Here is a 10,853-nt window from a genome sequence, read left to right as displayed (position 1 = left end):
GTCAAATGGCGCTCCTTCCCTTCTGAGCCCTGCCGTGCGCCCAAACAGTTGTTTATGACCACATATGAGTTATCGGTGTACTCAGGAGAAATTGCCCAACAAATTTTAGGATCCATTTTATCCTGTTGCCCATGTGAAAATGAAAAAAATGATGCTAAAAGAAAATTTTTGTTGGAAAAATTAAAATGTCCATTTTTTCCTTCCACGTTGCTTTAGTTCCTGTGAAGCACTTGAAGGGTTAATAATCTTCTTGAATGTAGTTCTGATGAACTTGAGGGGTGCAGTTTTTAGAATGGTGTCAGTTTGGGGTATTTTCTGCCATATAGATCCCTCAAAGTGACTTCAAATGTGAGGTGGTCCCTAACAAAAATGGTTCTGTAAATTTTGTTGTAAAAATGAGAAATCACTGGTCAACTTTTAACCCTTATAACTTCCTACCAAAAAATTTTTTTTTTCCAAAATTGTGCTGATGTAAAGTAGACATGTGGGGAGGGGGGGATGGCTTTGATTGTATTACTACAAGATATGTGAATTGTTACATGTATATTGATATCCACTGTTTATTGTTTAAAATCTTTTGAAACCTAAATAAAAATAACTGGATTAAAAAAAAAAAAGTAGACATGTGGGAAATGTTATTTAGCAACTATGTTGTGTCACATAACTCTCTGGTTTAACAGAATAAAAATTCAAAATGTGAAAATTGCGAAATTTTCAAAATTTTCGCCAAATTTGATTTTTTCACAAATATACGCAAAAATTATCGACCTAAATTTACCACTAACATGAAGCTCAATATGTCACGAAAAAAAACTATCTCAGAATCGCTAAGATGCGTTGAAGCGTTCCAGAGTTATTACCTCATAAAGGGACACTGGTCAGAATTGCAAAAAATGGCCTGGTCATTAAGGTCAAAATAGGCTGGGTCATGAAGGGGTAAAAAAGCGTATTGGCAGTTGTTAAGGGGTTAATAAATATGGTGCAAGTCATGAAAGACAGTTTTATTTGTGATGTATTTACCTTGACAAATATGCCCCCTTACTGTATGGATCTTATGTATTCATAAGGAGAACTCTTCAGGGTGCAGATTGACAAGCTCCTGTGTATATGTGCATACACAGCAGTCCATTTCTCACTGTCCTGAGGGGCCTGGGAAGCAGTGTAAGGGTGCGCTCACACTAGCGTATAACTCGGACGAATGATAGCCAATGTTTTATAGGATAGCACTTGGCCTAATGTTTTATTGTGAGGCAGTGAATGTTTTACTATGAGGCAGTGAAGATCTGCAATTTTTTTCCCATGCAGATTCGTCATGAGAAAACCATCGCAGCGTGCTGCAAGTGCATTCGATATTTGGACCATGCACACCCTGTATATTAGACAATGGAGAAGATGGATATATTAAGTTCTCCATGTTCTTTGCATCTGTGCTGCAATTCTCTCATGCAAGAGAATTGGATCAGACTCAAATGACACTCGGCTCAAACTCAGAGTTTGAGCAGAGTGACACTAGTCTAATCGGCCCGATTCTCTCGCATGAGAGAACGTATGCCCGTCTAACCCTGGCCTTATTATGACAAAGGGATATTTTCATTATAGATCTTCACTGCACCGCTCTCCTGCCTTCCTTCTTGCCAAAAGACTCCTAAACGATTGACAGTTCAGACCAATGGCAGCAAAGGAGCAGTGCGGGGACACAAAAACGCTTTGCAAGTGCATGCTCCCTGCCTAGAAAATTGGACACAACTGATTGGAGAGGTGGCCGGTAACCTAGGCAATGAGCAGTAAACTATATAAAAATACTTTATTTCAGCGCTGGGGTGCTAGGTTCAAATCCCAGCAAGGACAACATCTGCAAGGAGTTTGTATGTTCTCCCTGTGTTTGTGCGGGTTTCCTCAGGGTACTCCGGTTTCCTCCCACATTCAAAAGACATACTGATAGGGATACTAGATTGTGAGCCTCATCAGGGACAGGGCCAATAATGTCTATAAAGCGCTGTGGAATTAATGGCGCTATATAAGTGAGTAAACTAAATAAATAAAATTTCATGATAACAGAGAGGATTTTTAATAAGAGTTACCTTAAATTGCAAAGTTGCTTGTTTTTAAAAGCACTTTACAATTTTGCCCATTTAGGTTAGAATCAAGTATATTTTTCCATCCAAAAGAACCAGGTAGATTATGTAAATTACACACCAATCAAACTCTGATCAGAGTTTGATCAGAGAGTGTGAGCATAGTGTGAGCTGATTCTCTAGGATTAGTAGTAGAGAAAAAAAATGTCACCATATTCTCCACTCAATCCGTGGAAATCAGATGTCATCCGAATGCAGTCGGATGTTTTCCATGCACTCATTGACTTTCATTACTGAGTACGATCTGAATAGTGTGTCACGTCCTCCTGGGAGATCGGGGGTTAGGCAATCTTTATGTACTGTGAATGGCAGGTCTTCCATTTAGCCTGTGTGTTTTGCTTCTCATATTAAATGGACGCTTGGGCGCTGAAGAAGTTAACGACTCTTTGTATGCTGGTTAGGCTGGTTTCACATTCGCGCTTTTTAAGCGCACGCACGGCCGGGGGTAGCTCCGCCCCCGAGCCGGCTCTCTGCCCGGCGTGCCCGCCCCTTCCTTGTAGCGCCGCCTCCTAGCGCACAGCGGCGCCTGCGATCGGCGCACCCTATCTTTAGCATAGGGTGGGCAGATCGTGCGCAGGCCGTGCGCTAGTTGCGCTTTGACCTGCGCTGCGCACTTTTGACGGTGCGCCGTGCGCGCCAAAATCCGAAAAGTTTGATTTTGGCGCGCACGGCGCACCGTCAAAAGTGCGCAGCGCAGGTCAAAGCGCAACTAGCGCACGGCCTGCGCACGATCTGCGCACCCTATGCTAAAGATAGGGTGCGCCGATCGCAGGCGCCGCTGTGCGCTAGGAGGCGGCGCTACAAGGAAGGGGCGGGCACGCCGGGCAGAGAGCCGGCTCGGGGGCGGAGCTACCCGCGGCCGTGCGTGCGCTTAAAAAGCGCGAATGTGAAACCAGCCTTAGAGACATGAAGCTCCATCTCACAGCTGCTCCTGACCAGCTCATTTTCTCTCCCTATACGGCCGGGGTCACACTGGCGAGGAATACGGACGAGTGAGAGGCGTTAAAAGCACGCATTACACACGGACAAATGATTCTCTATGGGGCAGCTCCCAACAGCCGTATATTTCTCGTCCGTATTCTACGGTCCGTGCCAATTGCAGAATGCTGCGATTGTCAGCGTACTACGCCCGTAGTACGCCAATGCAAGTCTATGGGTGCGCAAAAAATACGCATACACACGGACCACACGTGTGTGACTTGCGAGAAATACGCACCCGGTGTCTTTTAGAAAAGCCGGCAATTCAATGCGCTATACAGTAAACTCACACTGACAGGTTTAATAAAGAAACGAAAGAATAGATATATACACATAGAATACATATATATACAGTGAGGAAAAAAAGTATTTAGTCAGTCAGCAATAGTGCAAGTTCCACCACTTAAAAAGATGAGAGGCGTCTGTAATTTACATCATAGGTAGACCTCAACTATGGGAGACAAACTGAGAAAAAAAAATCCAGAAAATCACATTGTCTGTTTTTTTTTCATTTTATTTGCATATTATGGTGGAAAATAAGTATTTGGTCAGAAACAAGCAATCAAGATTTCTGGCTCTCACAGACCTGTAACTTCTTCTTTAAGAGTCTCCTCTTTCCTCCACTCATTACCTGTAGTAATGGCACCTGTTTAAACTTGTTATCAGTATAAAAAGACACCTGTGCACACCCTCAAACAGTCTGACTCCAAACTCCACTATGGTGAAGACCAAAGAGCTGTCAAAGGACACCAGAAACAAAATTGTAGCCCTGCACCAGGCTGGGAAGACTGAATCTGCAATAGCCAACCAGCTTGGAGTGAAGAAATCAACTGTGGGAGCAATAATTAGAAAATGGAAGACATACAAGACCACTGATAATCTCCCTCGATCTGGTGCTCCACGCAAAATCCCACCCCGTGGGGTCAGAATGATCACAAGAACGGTGAGCAAAAATCCCAGAACCACACGGGGGGGACCTAGTGAATGAACTGCAGAGAGCTGGGACCAATGTAACAAGGCCTACCATAAGTAACACACTACGCCACCATGGACTCAGATCCTGCAGTGCCAGACGTGTCCCACTGCTTAAGCCTGTACATGTCCGGGCCCGTCTGAAGTTTGCTAGAGAGCATTTGGATGATCCAGAGGAGTTTTGGGAGAATGTCCTATGGTCTGATGAAACCAAACTGGAACTGTTTGGTAGAAACACAACTTGTCGTGTTTGGAGGAAAAAGAATACTGAGTTGCATCCATCAAACACCATACCTACTGTAAAGCATGGTGGTGGAAATATCATGCTTTGGGGCTGTTTCTCTGCAAAGGGGCCAGGACGACTGATCCGGGTACATGAAAGAATGAATGGGGCCATGTATCGTGAGATTTTGAGTGCAAACCTCCTTCCATCAGCAAGGGCATTGAAGATGAAACGTGGCTGGGTCTTTCAACATGACAATGATCCAAAGCACACCGCCAGGGCAATGAAGGAGTGGCTTCGTAAGAAGCATTTCAAGGTCCTGGAGTGGCCTAGCCAGTCTCCAGATCTCAACCCTATAGAAAACCTTTGGAGGGAGTTGAAAGTCCGTGTTGCCAAGCGAAAAGCCAAAAATATCACTGCTCTAGAGGAGATCTGCATGGAGGAATGGGCCAACATACCAACAACAGTGTGTGGCAACCTTGTGAAGACTTACAGAAAACGTTTGACCTCTGTCATTGCCAACAAAGGATATATCACAAAGTATTGAGATGAAATTTTGTTTCTGACCAAATACTTATTTTCCACCATAATATGCAAATAAAATGAAAAAAAAACAGACAATGTGATTTTCTGAATTTTTTTTTCTCAGTTTGTCTCCCATAGTTGAGGTCTACCTATGATGTAAATTACAGACGCCTCTCATCTTTTTAAGTGGTGGAACTTGCACTATTGCTGACTGACTAAATACTTTTTTTCCCCACTGTATATATCCACACATGTCATTGTGACAAACATATATATATATATATTCAGCGTCGGACTGGCCCACCGGAGAACCGGTGGATTCTCCGGTGGGCCCTGGCATCTGGTGGGCCCTGGCACCTGCTGGCATACAGGGCCAGCAGTTGCCTAGGGCCCCCGCTGCTCCAGGGGCCCCCAGCCAGTGGTGTGTCGCACACCATGCAGCTGCTATGGGGGCCCCTGCCAGCGGAGCAGCAGCGGGTGTCAGGAGGCAGGAGCCCCTGTCCCCGCTGCTAAAGAGAAATGAATATTCACTGCGAAGCAGTGAATATCATTTCAGGTCTCCAACCCCAGAGGCCCCGCCCCCAGCCCAGTAAGCCGCTCTGCATCAGGGCCGGCGCCGCCCTCAGTCCTCTCTGCTCCTGGCTCACAGCCAGTGCGCGATGACGTCACTACATCGCGCACCCGCTGTGTGTCTGGCAGAGGGGGCAGCTCCTGACACTGAAGCCGGGATCAGCGTGGGAGCGAGGAGGAGAGGTGAGTATTGTGTTTTTTTGGGTTTTTTTATATCTCTCTCGCTCTCTCTATCTGTCTCTCTCTATTTCTCTATATCTCTCTCTCTCTCTCTCTATCTCTCTTATATCTATCTATCTTTCTTTCTATCTCTATCTATTATCTATATCTATCTATCTCTATCTATTATCTATATCTATCTATTTCTATATCTATCTCTATCGCTCTATCTTTATATCTATCTTTCTATCTCTACATCTATCTCTATATCTATCTATCTCTATATCTTTCTATATATATCTCTATATCTATCTATTATGTCTATCTATCTATCTCTCTCTATCTATCTCTATATCTATTATCTATCTAGCTACCATCTATATCTATCTATCTTTACCTATATATATCTCTATCTAATATCTATATCTATCTATCTCTATACCTATCTATTTATCTATCCGTTATCTATCTCTATATCTTTTCTCTGTATCTATCTATCTCTATATCTATCGCTCTATCTCTATATCTATCTTTATATCTATATATCTATCTCTATCTATCTCTATATCTATTTCTCTCTATATCTATCTCTATAGCTATCTATCTATATATCTCTATCTATCTCTATATCTATCTCTCTGTATATCTATCTTTCTATCTCTATATCTATATATCTATCTTTCTCTATCTATTTATCTCTATATCTTTTCTCTGTATCTATCTCTCTCTATATCTATCTATCTATTTATCTCTATCTCTATATCTATCTTTCTATCTCTATATCTATCTATCTTTCTCTATCTATCTATTTATCTCTATTATCTATATCTATCTCTATATCTATCTTTCTATCTCTACATCTATCTTTCTATCTATCTCTATATCTATCTATATCTATATCTATCTATCTCTATTATCTATATCTACCTATCTCTATATCTATCTGTTATCTCTATATTTATTATCTATCTCTATCTATTATCTATATCTATATCTATCTATCTATTTATCGATCTCTGTATCTATCTCTCTCTATATCTATCTCTCTCTATCTATCTTTATATCTATCTATCTCTATATCTACCTATCTATCTCTATATCTATCTCTATATCTATATCTGTTTCTCTCTATATCTATCTCTATATCTCTCTATAGCTATCTATATATTATCTCTATATCTATCTATATCTATATCTATCTATCTCTATATCTATCTGTTATCTCTATATCCATATCTATCTCTATATCTATCTATCTATATATCTATCTTTCTATCTAACACTATATCTCTATATCTATCTCTATATCTCATTATCTATCTATCTCTATCTCTCTCTCTTTATCTATCTATCTATTGATCTATCATCTATCTCTATATCTATATCTATCTATTATAGCTATCTATTATCTCTATTATCTATATCTATCTATCCATCTATCTATCTATCTAGCTATCTCTATCTATCTATCTCTATACATATCTCTATATCTAGCTATTATCTCTATATCTATCTCTATATCTATCTTTCTATATCTATCTGTCTCTATATCTATCTCTATATCTATCTCTATATCTATCTGTCTCTATATCTATCTGTCTCTATATCTATCTATCTATCATCTCTATATCTATCTCTATATCTATTTTTATTTATAGCCATCTATCTATATATATTTATCTCGATATCTATATATGTCTATATTATTATTATTATATCTGTATATCTCTATTATCTATCGCTATCTATTATCTATCTCTATCTATATAGATATCTATCTCTATATCTTTCTATCTATAGCTATCTATCTCTATATCTATCTATTATCTATTTTCTATCTATCTCTATATCTATCTACCTATCGATCTATCTATCTATCTATCTATCTTTCTTTCTATATATATCTTTATATCTATCTCTATCTATCTTTCTATCTATATCTATCCATTATCTACTTTCTATCCATTATCTACTATCTATCTCTATATCTATCTATTTCTACATCTATCTTTCTATCTATATCTATCTAACTCTATATCTATATAGCATTATACCCTATGAGGGGGTGCATTATTCCCTATGAGGGGGGCAGTATTATACCCTATGAGGGGGCAGCATTATACCCTATTAGGAGGCAGCATTATACCCTATGAGGAGGCAGCATTATACCCTATGAGGAGGCAGCATTATTCCCTATGAGGGGGGCAGCATTATTCCCTATGAGGGGGGCAGTATTATACCCTATGAGGGGGGCAGTATTATACCCTATGAGGGGGCAGCATTATTCCCTATGAGGGGGTGCATTATTCCCTATGAGGGGGGCAGTATTATACCCTATGAGGGGGGCAGTATTATACCCTATGAGGGGGGCGCATTATACCCTATGAGGGGGTGCATTATACCCTATGAGGGGGGCAGTATTATTCCCTATGAGGGGGGCAGTATTATACCCTATGAGGGGGGCAGTATTATACCCTATGAGCGGGTGCATTATACCCTATGAGGGGGTGCATTATACCCTATGAGGGGGGCAGTATTATATTCTATGAGATGGCTGCATTATATTCTATGAGATGGCTGCATTATATTCTATGAGATGGCTGCATTATATTCTATGAGGGGGCTACATTATATTCTATGAGGGGGCTACCCCAACTCCTGCTACATAATTAAGACATGTACAACCTTATATTATACCCGGATATTAGCGTGTTTTACCGCACAATTGGTGGTCTGGTATTTAACTCTATGCAGCTACATAGTGGGCCCCAAGAATGATTTTCTCTGGTGGGCCCAAGGTGTTCCAGTCCGACGCTGCATATATTTATATTTCACAGAGTTCTTCATAGCAGAATAGCCGCTAATTAAATTGCCGGCTTCAATCAAATCCTTCCCCAACCTGACATGAAATGACACATGTTTTACATTCAGTAAAGCATTTCATTTCATGTTTTTTATACGTCCTTGACTAATAATTAGATGAGGGTTTATGTGCAAAATTTGGTAGTTGTAGTTGTTATTTTAATGGGTTAATTGGTTGTTAAAAAATGCGTGGGCTTCCCATTGCCCTATAGTGGTGGCGAGTGGGTTAATCTAACATAGGGTTAATGTCACTATTCGATTGTAAGGTGACATTAACCCTTTGTTAGATTAACCCATTCGCCACCACTACAGGGCAATGGGAAGCCCACGCAATTTTTAACAACGAATTAACCCATTAAAATAACAAATACAACGCCCAAATTTTGCACATAAACCCTCTTCTAATTATTAGTCAGGGACATATAAAAAAGAACATGAAATGGTTTACTGAATGTAAACCATGTGTCATTTCATGTCGGGTTGGGGAATGATTTGATAGAAGCCAGCAATTTAATTAGCGGCTATTCTGCTATGAAGAACTCTGTGAAATATATATATATATATATATATATATATATATATATATATATATATATATTTATCTCAATGACTTGTGTGTGTGTGTGTATATATATATATATATATATATATATATATATATATACACACACATATATATGCGCATTCTATGTGTCTATATCTATTATTTCGTTTCTGTTATAAACCCTGTCTCAGGGCTCCATTATATGTCCATTTTGCAAGGCGGCGAGAAAATCTCGCCATATGGATTGCATACGGATGCCATATGGATTACATACGGATGCAGACATGTGCAAAATACGCAACCACACCTTGCTTACGGATGACATACGGAGCAATATTTAGGGGTCATTCATCCGTATTACGCATGTAAACTACGGACCGTATTTTGCGTCGGTTAGTGTGACCCTGGCCTAAAACCTGGCCAGACCTTCTCATGCCTGCCTGTGAAAGTTTTACTTCCTGTCTGGCTGGAGTTGGTGTGCTGAAGTTGCAGTTCGTAGTTGCTGCTGGAGACTGTTGTCTGCTGTTTTTGGGTGTATGTTTTCTCGATTATCCTATTCCCATTTGGTATGTAACTTCCTAACCTTCCATTTATTCCTATAATATAAAAACCTCAGTGGCGCTCAAGTATATATATAGGGACTCCAGCAGCAAAAGCAGAAAGACACCAGCCACCATAGATGTCAAAGGGAAAGTCTGTATAGATAAATGAATTACTACTGCGCTTAGAGTCACTGGTATCTATTGTCTTACTCAAATTAATTTGAAGAGAAAAAAAAAAAAAATCAAAGTCCAGAGCACAATAAAAGAACCAGGTTTGGACAGAGAACAACAATAAGTAACACTAAAAAAGTCATATATATCCCTTTGGATGCTTAATGCCAATTGTAGAGCAAGAAACCAAGATTACCTTGTAAAGCAGTAGGGGTTAACAGCCACAGAGGGGGAGGGCGGGCTCAGTCTCACAAGTGAACGCTGATTCTGTGTTTGGAGATCCCAAAAGTCCTTCTGTAAGTAATAACACTCCTCCGGTGGGTTGCTGATTAAATGCTTCTTGCTTAAGAACTGCAGTAATCCTGTTAGCGATGCTACCCCGGCCGGTGGCAGCAATCGCTGGGTGGGAAAACACACTGAACTAGGTGCCTGAACTTCACACTATGCTCTTCAGCACAGGACCTGTGTGAAGTCAGAGACATGTGATGCACTGGGCTGCAGCCTAGAGATTGCAATGAGGACCAAAAAGCTATGTTTCAGAGACTCCTGTCTCCCTGAGGAAGGAGACAGGAGTCTCTGAAACATCTAGGATAGCTTTTTGGTCCTCATTGCAATCAGGCACCTAGTTCATTTATCTATACAGACCTTCCATTTATTGATCTCTACCCTTGGGGAGTGTTTCTGCTTGTAAGTTGCATTTTGTTATCCCTGTTTAACGTGTATATACAGTAACATATCTGTCCCAGGCCTACTGAGGGAGGGGGAGCGGACAGCTTAGGCCTCTTTCACACTTCAGTTTTTTGCCATCAGTCAAAATCCGCCAAAATTTGAAATTGGCGGATCCGCTTTTTCTTGTTGCGGATCCGCCAATTTCCCCATTGGGATACATTAGTGGCGGATTTTGACGGATGGTCGTCCGTTGCGTCCGATATTCGGCGGATCCGCAAAATTCTTTGCGGATCCTGTCTGAGGGGGACGGAGCATGTAACGTTTTTTTTCGCCGTCAAAATGGCGAATGACGGCGGATCCGCCGTCATCAGCCATGTGGTAGAATGGGGCCCTAGGGGCGGCGGATCCGCCGGGATCCGCGATTTTGCGGAATCCGCCGGCAGGATCCGCAAAATCGCACTGCGCATGCCCAGAAAAAAAGATACTTTTCCAGACAGTCCCAA

General features: G+C 40.9%; 2 protein-coding genes across 2 annotated transcripts in view; one reads left to right on the top strand and one right to left on the bottom strand.

The window, feature by feature from the left end:
* FAM217B (family with sequence similarity 217 member B) overlaps positions 1 to 10,030 on the bottom strand; it is an 85,473-nt gene extending 75,443 nt beyond the window's left edge. Inside the window, exon 1 of the mRNA XM_073582487.1 lies at positions 9,878 to 10,030. The gene's annotated coding sequence lies outside the window, so the exon portion shown is untranslated. The remainder of the gene's footprint in view (positions 1 to 9,877) is intronic.
* Positions 10,031 to 10,223: 193 nt separating this feature from the next.
* Positions 10,224 to 10,853, top strand: part of LOC141096085 (synaptonemal complex protein 2-like) — a 151,282-nt gene continuing 150,652 nt past the window's right edge. Inside the window, exon 1 of the mRNA XM_073582491.1 lies at positions 10,224 to 10,368. The gene's annotated coding sequence lies outside the window, so the exon portion shown is untranslated. The remainder of the gene's footprint in view (positions 10,369 to 10,853) is intronic.

This window comes from Dendrobates tinctorius, unplaced genomic scaffold (assembly GCF_039654945.1).
Source record: "Dendrobates tinctorius isolate UK_male_01 unplaced genomic scaffold, ASM3965494v1 ptg000071l, whole genome shotgun sequence".
In the NCBI taxonomy this organism is placed as follows: Eukaryota; Metazoa; Chordata; class Amphibia; order Anura; family Dendrobatidae; genus Dendrobates; species Dendrobates tinctorius.
This window is presented reverse-complemented; position numbering and strand designations above follow the sequence as displayed.